Source organism: Maniola hyperantus, chromosome Z (assembly GCF_902806685.2).
Source record: "Maniola hyperantus chromosome Z, iAphHyp1.2, whole genome shotgun sequence".
Taxonomy (NCBI): Eukaryota; Metazoa; Arthropoda; class Insecta; order Lepidoptera; family Nymphalidae; genus Maniola; species Maniola hyperantus.
In genome coordinates, this window is record NC_048564.1 from 251,227 (window position 1) to 264,752 (window position 13,526).

At 39.7% G+C, this 13,526-nt stretch overlaps 1 protein-coding gene across 1 annotated transcript in view; it reads right to left on the reverse strand.

Moving 5' to 3' along the window:
- The window catches only part of Pdp1 (PAR-domain protein 1), a 214,250-nt gene that overhangs the window by 149,039 nt on the left and 51,685 nt on the right, over positions 1-13,526 (reverse strand). The gene's annotated exons all lie outside the window — the stretch shown is intronic.

Consider the following 13,526-nt stretch of genomic DNA (forward strand, 5'->3'; position numbering starts at 1 on the left):
TGATTGGATTCTTTGACGTCGCGCTGACTAATCAACTTACGCATCGGACGAAAAATCAAAAGCCAAGTGCGAGTCCCGCCCGCCCACCGGGGTCCGCATCTTGGAAAAATCTTGTGAGTAGTTTCTACTATCGTGAATTTAGATTAAACCAGCTTATTCCCGCGACCTCGCGTGCCCGCGTGGACTATACAAATTTCAAACCCCTATTTTACCCGCTTTGGGGTTGTATTTTCAAAAATCCTTTCTTAGCGGATGTCTACGCCATAATAGTTATCTGCATGCCCAGCTTGATCTATCCAGTAGTTTGAGCTGTGCGTTGATAGATCAGTCAGTCAGCCAGTCAGTCAGCTATTCTTTTTTTATATAGAGATATAAATTAGTTAATATATTTACCTTGGCAAAAACAAATTCGTTCTGTTTGGGACCGCATAAATAAGTTTGTTCAGTAAGGCTCACCTGTTGTTGATTTTTGTAAGACTATTTTAGTTAGATTTTTATATTTTAGAAGTTATTAACAGACTCATTTAATGATGAGAGAAAATATTTAATTTAATTTATTTATTTTATGGGAACAAACAGTTACAATTACATAAATAGTTAGTAAAAGGTATCTAATTTAGAAAATAATAATAACATACAAAATAAAAAATAATAAAAATAATAATACTCCTTAAAATAATAATAACATACAATTCTATTAAATAAACTTAAAAACTAATATAATTACCTATAGTAGAATATAAGTATGTGAAAATGAAGATGTTTTATATAATAAGCAGCAGTGTGATTCTCTAAGGTAAAATAATATTTACAACGGTTGCACATCGGATGTTTCCCTAGATGTAACACATTTGTTATTCTATTAATCGCGTTCGACTCACCTTTGCGACACTAGCGCTTCACGAGCGAGTGTGATCGATGTAGGAAACGGGTTTTTGACATTTATGTATGGAATTTGCTATTCTAATTGCTCGCCTTCGACTACATCGTACGCCCTCGCCTTCGATTCTATGTGTCAAACGGAAAAGCGTCTCCGGTGTAGCTTTTCTCTACGATGCATCATCGATGCACGAGTTAAATTTCGTTGTAAACATAGAAAACCTTTAAAAGAAAGGTGAAAATGTGAGTTTTATTTTGTTATTTTCTATAGTAAGTATAATTAAATGATAAAAAAATATCTGAGTAATATAATTTATCGTTATTCACTTCAGATGTGTTCGGGATGCCCCGAACGTGCACTAGTTCTCGCCGGTCGGTGTTCACCACTGCCAGGGTCGTCAGGTGAATCAGTCTCCGCTCGGTGAAGAGCAGCGCTCTTGAGCAGGCTGGTGGCCCAGGGAGGTTATAATAAAACACTGGTATTCTGGTATAACCCCTCAGGCCAGTCGCAGGCTGCCTTGCCCTTCTAACTTGTTCGCAGACTGATACGGAATGGCCGGCCGGGTCCAGTGCCCGCCTATTTATCATTTGGCCGTGAAATATTATCGTATGGTAGGCAGCGTGCGACTGGGAAGTGAGAGACGCTATTTTATTTTTACAAATTGCTTTGTTTTACATTTTTACATTTAGGGAATCCCGTGGAGCAGAAAACGGGCCCTTCTGTGAAATTGTTACTTACACCGGAAGATACATTTTAACTTATTCTAACAATGCAAACAATTGCAAACAAACAGTTTCGGGCCTCGGGGAAACACGCGGGTCGCTTTCGAAATAGTTACAATGGAGCATTTTTTAAGTTCACAATTCACAATAACACTACACTATTCTACACAATTCAAAGTTACACTGTTCTTATTATTAGGTTAATATAGTTCACTATTGCGTAGCACAATCACTCAATAAAGCCACCGCGCGTCGTGCACAAGATGGCTGCTCGCTTAGCTCAAGTACATTTTTCTTATTAGAAGAAGCTAAACAAGAGGAATACAAAATAAAAAGGCGTGCAAAAGGTTGTCAAATACGTGGTCTTCGTCTGCTCTCGACAGACGGATTATGTAAGAATATTTAGTATCACGGAGGAACTCGTGGCAATGTTAGAAAGGGATTTGCTCCCCTACATCAAGAGCTAGTCGTGCAGTGGTGTATGTACTATTTGGAGTTTAAAACGAAGATTTAGATGCCTTCTAGTTCATAGCGATTATGACCCAGGGATGGTGGCCAGAAGATATATATACTTAGCATGTTGCATGCACGTTTTACACAACATACTACAACATTACCAGCGTTGTCATTGCCAAATGACATAATCCGAGAAGAACATAGGATAATGAGCATGCTGCAAAGGACTCCTCGTCAAAGCAGAGCAGAGGGCTTAGAAGAAGGACAAAGGTGCCGAGAACTCCTTGCTAATCGCTCGTGGCGTGCAAGACAGATGCAATAATAAATAAAAGAGTAGATTTAGATAATTCTCAATTTCAAAGCCTTTATTTATTCCTTATCTTAATCTTAACTATTTACATATATTTTAATGTTATATACATTTTAAATTTTATACATACAAAATTTCGCCTTTATAATATTAGTTTGATTTCAATAATTATCATATCATCATCAACCAATGGGTTGATGGTCCACTACTGAGAATTGGTCTCCTCTTTGAATGAGAAGGTTTAATGCCACACTCCACCACGCTGGCCAAGTGTGGATTGGCAGACTTCACACACCTTTGAGAATATTATGGAGAACTCTTTGCAGATGTTTCCTTACCATTAATTATTACCCTTTGTCCTTAAGCGAATCCTATATTTAAGTATATCTCTTTGTTGTTGTTAGCAATAAAGATATTTAAATAAATAAATTATCCTTACTATGTTTTCCTTCGCCTTTAAAGCAGGTGATATTAATTATTTGTTCAAAACGCAGATAACTCCGAAAAGTTAGAGGTGCATGCCCTTGATCGAACCTTGGACTCTCCGAAAGGGAGGCCGACGCGTCTTAACCACTGGGCTATCTCTGCTTTATTTCAATAATATAATATACAATAATATTATACACACCGCAGGCTCCAAATAACTCTCCAAGTGTGGTAAACTTTCATCAATTATGTATCATTCTGAAATAAAAAAAAATAGTACTTTATATTATTATTTTAAATAATTTTCCATATTTACGTACCCATACTAGTCATACCTAATACTTAAACTTTAAATGCGAAAGTGTGTCTATCTGTCTGCTAGCTTTTCACGGTCCAAAAGTTAAACCAATTTCGATGAAATTTGGTGCAGAGTTAGCTTACATCCCAAGGACGGACATAAGCTAGATACTTTTTATCCCAGAAAATCAGAGTTCCCACAGGATTCTTAAAGGGCCATCTATTTAACCCATTTATGCATTTATTTGTAATTTGGTACAGAGGTAGCTTGCATCCTGGAAATTGACATAGACAACTTCTTATCTCAGAAAAGCAGAGTTCCAACAGGATTTAAATATTCATTTATAGAGATAACATAGATAACAGACAATTCAAAGACTTCCTATCCTGTTGCAAAACTTTCTTCACCCATAAGAGAAACAATTATTAGGTATTTGCTCAAGGTTATTTAGCTCTGCTACTGCTATTTCATCCATACCATTGCCTGTTCTTTCTTCTAGCAATAACCATGCTACTGCATTTTCTCTTTACATCATCTTTTTTATCTTTCCAATACTGTATTGTATGACAACATTTAACACTAGGTAGGTACTAACATTTATACTCTGCTTAGAAAGTAGATTGTGTCTTTGAAAATAATATTTACATACCTTTTGCTATTGTTGCCATGTTTTGATGCAGCCATTTGTATTCATCCAATATTGTCCAACTTCTTGGTGATTTCCAGCTATACTTGGTGACTATGGTCTCTAGCAAGGGCAGTGCGAGCGTGCCCAGTTGTTAACCATGGTTTTTACTCCATAAACTTGAACAATTTTTCAAGTTGAGCAGTGGATGGAGCAATATTGCGAGGCACTGAAATTTATAATTAAATCGTTGGTCAGCACCGAAAGAACAGTTTCATAGGCAGTCTGACACAAGTTTAAAACCACTGATATCGGAGTAAATTAAGTTTAATTTAATACTCACTTGTATTTTAAAACAAAACACGATAAAACGACGTACAAAGACGAAGTTCACGCACTATTTGTTGAGTTGTTGTGACGACCTATGAAGTCACCATGGCAGTAATAGAATTATAAGTGCTCCACTAACCACTTGATTTATTACGTGCAGTTTGTTTTAAGACTAGCGTTTTTGTCGAGTAATCGTTTTTCATGGGTGTAGGTGATCATTAATTTACCAATACCATTTTTAATTTTGTGCTGGCTGACATCTTGCACGGCGGGAAGCAACTTTTTTTTAAATGATGCAAAACAAAGGCAAAGGTCTCCTGCCTATGTCCAAGATTTTTTAAATAATGATAATTTCTCATAGTATTTTGCATTTATTGCTTTAACTTTGTATAAAAATAACAATGGTAATCAGAAATGAATTTTAAACCCACTATAAATGCCATATTTCGTAATCGTAACTTTTTATCGGTATGAAAATAAAAATAGGATGACATCACTGGCTCATCCGAGATAACATCGTAGAGCCCGTCTCAACCATAAGATCGCCGATGAGCTTAAAGCCACTACAGAATCACAAATTTACAACCGTTGCTGGCCTGGTCGATCTGTACGATGTTACATCGCAGACCGCATCAATGTTGGCAACGTTGAACCGTTCTTTAGAGAATCACATAGCTGGACCTGATAGCACACTAGTAGTCCTATTAGAAAGTTACGATCCCTTTTAGAATGAAAATATATATTGTACCATTTGAATAAGGTTGTGCAAGCTTAAAATTACTTAAAACTATTCCAAACAAAGTCTATAGCATCACTCAGTAGTCAAGTTACTGAAAAAAGCAATAGTGGGGGATGGAAGGGCAGACCGTTCTTTGTTTACCATTTTAGTACGGAACCCTGTAAACACGCGCGATAACCGCTCAATTCAACCGGACTTCAACAATGTCAGACGTCCATACCAAAATTGAACAACATGCGAAATGAAAGAATTTCATGGGAATTCAATATTTGAATACCTAAAGAGAGAAAAAGCGTAGGTATATTTTGTAGTTACTATAAGCTTTTTCAAATAATCTTTTTTTTTCAGGGTTCCGTACCTAAAGGGTTAACGGGACCCTATTACTAAGCCTAGGCTATAAATTGTACGAGATGAAGTCACGGGCAATAGCTAGTAAATACAGGCAGGCATAGGTACTAGTCAGTCGCAGCGGGTGCCTACCCGGGCATCGATCGCGCGACCCCGCACGTCGCAGACAGCAGACGTGGTCGGAATCTTGGTTAATGTTCCCATACCATGACCCATGACCCATGTTCAGTAGTGGGTTTATTATGATGATGATGATATTCATCAGTACCTTTAGTGCCAAAGTTATTTTTAGGGTTCCGTACCTCAAAAGGAACAAAGGAACCCTTATAGGATCACTTCATTGTGTGTCTGTCTGTCTGTCCGTGGTGTCTGTCAAGAAACCTATAGGCTACTTCCCGTTGACCTAAAATCATGACTGGTAACTTGGTCTTATAGCACACATAAGGGGAAAAATCCGAAAACGTTAATTTGTGGTTAAATATAAATAAAGAAAAATAAAATAATTGTTCGGCGAACCTAGACAGAAGGAAGGACAGACGGACTGAATGAAACTGTAGGCTTACTACGGAACCCTAAAAAAGGGAACCTTTAGTCTTACTAGGAGTAGGTCACGGGTCGACAGCTCGAAGCTCGATCGAATCCCTTGGCGATTCGCGTGCTTCCGCTGCACCGGCACCATCACGTGACCGGACATCGCCGGAGTGACTTGAAGGCCGGAGTCGCCGTACATTGCCTCTATATATAGCCTACAACACGTAAATTGGTGTATAAAAATGTCGATGTATTATGTACAATATTGAAGACCAAAGTCTTCGATCAGTGCGTGTTGTCGTAATGACGTATGGATCCGAGACATGGTCGCTAACTATGAGCCTCAAAGTCAGTCAGCGGGCGCTGGAGAGAGCTATGTGCGGAGTTTCTCTACATAATAAAATCAGAAAGGAGAAGATCCCTAGGAGGGCCATAGTAACCGACATAGCTCAGCGGGTTGTGAAGCTGAAGCGGCAATGGGCAGGGTACATAATTCGAAAAATATAGACTTGTTCCCAAGGTGCTAAAATTGCTCACACTCCTTGCACCGGACACCGAAGCATTTTAAGACCCCCCACTGGACATGGACAGGCGACATCAAACGAGTACCAGGGACCCCCGTTTGGATGGGGCGGCGCAAGACCGTAGCGTGTGGAAGGCCCTACAAGAGACCTCTATGTCAGCATGACGTCCCTTCAATTCGCTCAACAATACCTAATTACTGAATCTGAAATCATACAAAGTACAAAATGATTTGAAACGTTCTAAATGAGGAACCACTTACCTAAGCCATGTACCTACTTTGTTGATGATTATACGAACGTACACTGACTCCCTACCCCCTCCCCCGCCCCTCCCACACTTCCCATGCCCGGTTCCCAAGGGTGAGTATGGTGACCATACTTTTTATTTTTATTTTCGAAATGAAACATGTCTACATTATTATTATTCATTATAAGGTGTGTCCCTCTCTACGGTGCAACCCAGGGGATGAAACTATAGTCCGCGACAGATTGAGTTGGCAATTTGTTTGTGAGGCTGGGGGACGCCCCGCACACCCGCACGTCGTCACCCGCGCCGTGTCGCCGTCGGGTTAGCACAGGGGATGTGCAGGTATGCAGGGCGTTCCCTCCCTGACTGCCATCTCGACCTGTGGCTACCATAAATTTTTGACATCGCAATGACGCAGTAAGATAAAGCGGGTTACCTTGGAAGGGGTACGGCAGTTTCATTAAACCCAAACTCCTGATCGGTTTTTACGCGGCATCGTACCGGAACGCTAAATCGCTTGGTAGCACGGCTTTGCCAGTAGAACGGTAACTAGCCACGGCCGAAGCCTCCTGCCAGACAAATTAACAATTGCAATGAGTGGTGTATCTGGTTCTGTCCCGGGGGTCGCGGGGCGCGTGGTCCGCCGCCGGGGAGCCCCATCGACCCAATTTGTCGGGGCTCGCAGACGGCGGCGCGCCTGCAGGCCGTGTGACTTCCAAGATTGCACATTGATTGTACCCACTTATAGCTGTTTACATCTAAGGCCCGGTGTCGACCAAATCCACGAGTGTGTTTTGGTGAATTTGTGTAGAGTTGTGTGGTGCTTGTTTGGTGGCTAGTTTCTCCTGCATGTTTAGCAGTGGGAGGGCGAGCGGTGCTTATCTCATGCTCTCACGCTTGTCTTGACGCTCTATCGTGAAGTACCTCCTGTCGCATCGGCAGACAAGGGGTCTGCCGATCTCCAGGCGAGGTGACGAGGTGACAGCACGGACGCTCGAGCGGCTGACAATTAACGTCTTGTTAAGCTGGAACAGCAGCTTCTCTCGACGCGGGAGCCGAGCCAACACTACTGGCGCGTGTAGAGTAGTGGCACAACCGGGTAACCGGTAGCTTCTAGAATAACAACCCGGGTCCCGGGCGGTGGTTTTCTCGGTTGAGATGCATGAAAAGCCGTACTTATTAGTTAGTATTTGTGATCTTGTTTTGTTCTTTGTTGTGTTTTTTTGGGTTTTTTGTACGTTTGTTTGGTGTTGTTGTGTTTTGTATAATTTCAAACTGTGCGCTATGGTCCCAAATAAAAGATTATTATTATTATTAATAATAATAATAATAATAATAATAATATAATAATAATAATAAATACACTTTATTTGCACAACCACAAGAAGGATTACATTAAAGAATAAAAAAAACAGACAGATTATTATTATTAATTATCGCTTATTTTATTTAGGGCTCTCCCCCGTCCCAACATTATGTGAACGTATTTAATTTGACATGTTTAAGTACCAGCTGCGCGATTTCGGGAGAATGACAGCTACAATGTCAATCGCAATCATCTCTGATTGGTTAACGCTCGCTCACTATTGGCTACAATGCCTTGTTACAACAAGAATCGCAAAAATTCAGCCAATCAGAACAATTGAGATTGTAATAATGATTGATGCAGGTTTTAGACAATCGCGCTACTGTTTGCTGCAGCTTGTAGTAGGCAACAGAATGTTTAATTATCATCCTAAGTATCTCAGTAAGTAATACTTACCTACTTGAATTGCTGCACTGCATTGCAATTCATTGGCTAAGCGGTCGGCAAACAATCGATTTTAAATGAAATAAAATATCCGTGTAATAGTACCCAGCTTACCAGAGAGATGTCAATGAGTGGAGAACCAAACCTTCATTCTGACTCTAAAAAAAAGCGCTCCATAAAGATGGAAGTGTGAAACTAATTAACATTTTTGAAAAAACCGGCCAAGTGCGAGTCATACTTACTCGCGCACCGCGGGTTCCGTACTCGGGTATTGTTTATGACATTTTGTACGATAAATAAATAAATAAATAAATAAATAAAATGTTTTTATTTCGACCAACAAGGATCATATTGGTGTTAGTAATTACACAAAACTTAAACCTAATTGTTAGTAATTATTAATATTAGTGTTAGTAATTACACGTAAAAAACTGTTTTAGAATGCACAGGTAAAGCCGTTTCATATTATGATACTCCACTTGGTCTTACTTTGAAAATTGAAATTACTAATTATTTGTTCATAAACACATTTTTTTTGTGATGTAAAAACAAATTCACAATTTTCGGATTTTTCCCCTTGGAAAATGTCGAAAAATACAACTGTAGTACGGAACGACACGAGGGTTCCGCACTTGGCCGGTTTTTTATCTGGAGATATGGAACCCTAAAAAGCTCGAATAGTGTCCTTACAGCGTTTCAGGTGCAGACCATTTTGCAGAAACAAGCACGCTCTAGTAAGCAAGTAATTACATCTCTCTGGGGAACGAGAATAATTATTGCCGGTTTAATTTAATCGCTTTAATTTCGTCACATGTCCCCGTCCCTCTCTACGTAATTAAACTTGCGATTTGTTTTTAATTAAAATAATAATTAACAGTAGTACCTAAAGTAGATTTTCTAAATGCGAAAGTGTGTCTGTCTGTGTGCTAGTTTTTCACAGCCCATCCGTTCAATCGATTTTAACGAAATTTGGTACAGAGATAGCTTGCATCCCGAGGAAGGACATAGGCATAGGGTACTTTTTATCCCGGAAAATCAAAGAGATCCCAAGGAATTTTAAAAAATCTAACTCCTCGCGGACGACGTCGCGGGCATCATCTAGTTAAATACATAATATATTAGTTGAAAATTTTAATTGGATTGTCATTTAACATGACGATGATGATGATTAACACAACCACTTTGTTATAATATATTGGGTCCAGCAAAGCGCGAAGTCGACTGGTTCCGTGCAGGTGTACTTAGTCCTATTCGTTCCGTAAATAGAGTCAGTCAGGTGGTGGTGACTGACTGACTGGTGAGTAGCAAGCCGGAGTCAGGTCCACGGGACGCGGGACGGCTCTCAGCACCAATACGATGGCTCAACCCACGAACGAGGTGATTCGCTAACTTAGTGTTCAACATTGAATCAGCTCAGCTCATTATATGACATTTATTTTTAATCCATTGAAGGTTTTCGGCATAAAATAATTTTAGCATCACTCACTGAAGCAGCAATGTACATTATGGCATGCAGATTAAAGCCTATTATATTTAACTAGCGACCCGCCCCAGCTTCGCATGGGTGCAACGTAGATAGGTACAAATGTGGTGTCAAATAGGTATCTACTCGTGTGGTGTCAGTGAGGAGATTATTATCCCGCCCGCGCCCGCCGCGCCGCCTCCGTCTCGTTTTGTTGCGCGTTCGCTATTATTTTAATTTTGTGATATCTCGTAAGATATTATTTTAAATTAAATGATATAAAGGGCAATTTTGGTCTAAATTAAATATTACAGATGATCAACTATTTTATTTTGATAAGAATTAATAGTATGTCAGTAAAAACACCCTCGAAAGTAAGGCTTTGTTTCAGATCACATTTAAAAATCATAAAATCGAGTATTGTGAGCCAACCTTGAAAGATACATGTATGTTATCACGGATTTTCTTGTAGAACGTTTTAAGAGAAACAATTTCACCATACATTGTTTTCGTGTAACTTTAACCATTTAGGCAGCGCACGCCTCGGAAACTCACAAATGAGAGGATTTTTTCCGACCCGATTCACATTATTTCAATTTACCTAGGGATCTCTAATTTTTTGAGAATTAAACTATACCTATAAACCTTCCTCTTAAATCACTCTATCTATTGGTGAAAACTGCATTAAAATCCGTTGCGTAGTTTAAAAGATCTACGCGTTCATACATACATACATACATACAGACGCGGGAAGCGACTTTATTTTATACTATGTAGAGATGGCTTAAAACGCACGTCCGAAAATCAAATCAAATCAATCTTTATTTGCTCAAACAAAATGTTTTACAAATTACTTAAATAGTATCACTACGTTTGCCACGCAATGGCATGCAAATATTTACTCACTTGAGTTCATAATAATCATATAAATAATATAAAAACACCAGACTAGGAGGTTTAGGAGGGCGACTTACATAAACTTATGGCCTGCTAAGAGACGTGTGGCCTATTACCTAGTGCAAATCCCATATTAAGTACCCTATTGATGGAGAAGCAAGGTGTATTGGACCTTTGAAGGCAATAGAGTTCCGTCGTGCAAGTCAGAGCAAGGGCCGCGCTATGGCACGATCGCGTCGCTGTACGCGGCAGCATTGACGGCCGCTAATCGAGTTAACACTGCAGGCGACTCGGCCACGGCGTCACCGACATGTAGGTCAGGCACACATGCGGGTCTGCTGGCGCGGCCATCTTAGAGACCTCACTGACATAATGCGATCAGACTAACAATACTTATAAAGCTATTTAATACAGAAAACAATCACTTTTGTTTTCTCAAACCGGGACTTCAACTCGGGAACCCACAGCCAAATTACAAAAATTAAAAACCGGCCAAGTGCGAATCAGACTCGCGCACTGAGGGTTCCGTAGTTTGTTTGTTTTGTTTGACATTTTGCACGATAAATCAAAAACTACTTACTAGATCTCGTTCAAACCAATTTTTGGTGGAAGTTTGCATGGTAATGTACATCGTATATTTTTTTTAGTTTTATCATTCTCTTATTTTAGTAGTTACAGAGTGTCCCCCCGGACACACATTTTACCACTTTGGAAGTGTCTTTCGCACAAACTATTCAGTTTAGAAAAAAATGATTTAAGAAACCTCAATATATTTGTGTAAAAATCTTAATGCGGTTCACAGAATACATCTACTTACAAAGTTTTAACAGTATAGCTCTTATAGTTTCGGAGAAAAGTGGCTGTGACATACGGACAGACAGACAGACAGACAGACATGACGAATCTATAAGGGTTCCGTTTTTTGCCATTCGGCTACGGAACCCTAAAAAACACGGCTGTCCTGCAAAAAACATTCTCATTAGAAGATAGGTGGATGGGAAACACACTCCTTTTTGCGGATTCGAGTTATAAGCTGACTACTACCCCTAACGGGATAACTTATTAATAGACTTATGTCTTATGACTAGATCGTGTGGATTAGGGTTTTTGAAAACTGTGGTATTCTCCAGTAAAAAAATGAACTTAGGTCATTTCCTGGAATGCAAGCAACTTAGTGCAAAATATCATAAAATTCGTTTAAACGGTCCATCCGTTCAAATTCCCGTGGGAAACTTTTGATTATGCGAGATAAAGAGCATCCTATAGGCTCATTTCTGGGATGCAAGTTATAATTTCAGCAAATTCAGTTGAACGGATGCACGTCTCAAAATCGGGAACTCTTGGTAATACAATTAGTGTTAGCTTTTATTATAAAGTGAAAAATAACAGACAGATGGACAGAGAAACTTGCGCGTTTTTAATATTTTAGTATGGACTAAACATAGAAAGTTTACGTTGGATAGCGACAGTGAAAAACGTATTGTCAATTGTCATACTATATGTATATTAAAGCCGGGCAGTCCATCATTGCCTTAAAATACATGTATGTTATAAATAGCTTCGTGAGTCGGTGCGCTTCCACATAGCAACATAGCAACATAGCACCAAGCCAGACTGGCGCCGCGCGAACATGTACACTCGGCCTCAGAATTCCAGTAGCGACAGTAGCGATTCCGCAAAACTATTGCACGAAAAAGCATCTTTCTATTATTGTTCATACACACTGTACCTACAGTAAACCATATTTACACTTTTATATTAAAACACTAGGTATTATAAAATTACATTAAACACTATTTCAATTATTAAATTATTACCATTAACATTAAATTAAATGAAAACACGACGCGCGACGTGTACTGCAGCCCCTGAGCTTGAGCACAGGCCGAGCCGGTATAAACCGATTTCTCTCCGTACGCAACGTAGCGCCTGTGCTCACGCACACACGCGCCTCAAGCTTGTAGTAGTGTACCTATCGTAGCGCGCTTGTATGAAGCTTTCACTCTGTTCCGTTTCTTTCCTCTGTGCCAAGGGGGTGCGCGAATCTGACTCGCACATCGCCGGTTTCTTGTTTTACGATGCACGGTTTTTTTGTATGATGAGTTTAATGTAATGTTCCCACTCGCAGCCGTGTTACTTACACGTCGGCAAGATAATGTAATATAACGGGACTACCTTTGTGTAATAGGATTTGGTCGCAAACTTGACACCAATCTGCGCGCGAACTGCGCCGGCTGCCTGACATGTAAGTACACCACTGGAATTCTTAGTCCAGATATGGGCTTCTTTAGGGGACCATTCACACATGATTCAACCCTAAGAATATCAGTACCACCGAATTCCATACAACTTTCACCGATGAAATCTAGTGTAACAAATATAATATTACTACCTCTCTACCCTAAATTATAAATTCGAAAGTGTGTTTGTTTGTACTTTGCTGGTTTGTTGGTTTGTCCTTCAATCAAGTTGCAACGGAGCATCGGATTGACGTGATTTTTTACATGGGTATAGTACCTTGAGAGTGACATAGGCAACTTTTTATCTCGAAAAATCAAAGAGGATTTATATTCTGGTGTTAGTTTGTTTTACGGAGTTGATAGTAAATGCGTGTTTTCTGTTCCAGGTGAGCATCGTACCATTCTGCAGTCAGTAAGTACAAACTCGCAAGATCTATACTTACGGCGATTACGCACTATACGTCCGTCATCCGAGTTCTATCCGTCGTCCGTGAGAATACCAGCGATTATCTACGACACATGTCATAAGCTCCCATACAAAACAAAAAGGAACGTATTTTCTCGGACTCGGATCGGATGAGTGCGTTACCGCCGTTACGGTCGTCTGTACCTACTCTGTAGCATGACATACATAAGTACTGAATAGTTTAAAACACTTTACCTACTTAGCTGGCTCGTAGTACTTAGTTACAGACTTTGCGCGACATGAATCTTGTTTTTCTATTACTTCTAAGATATTTT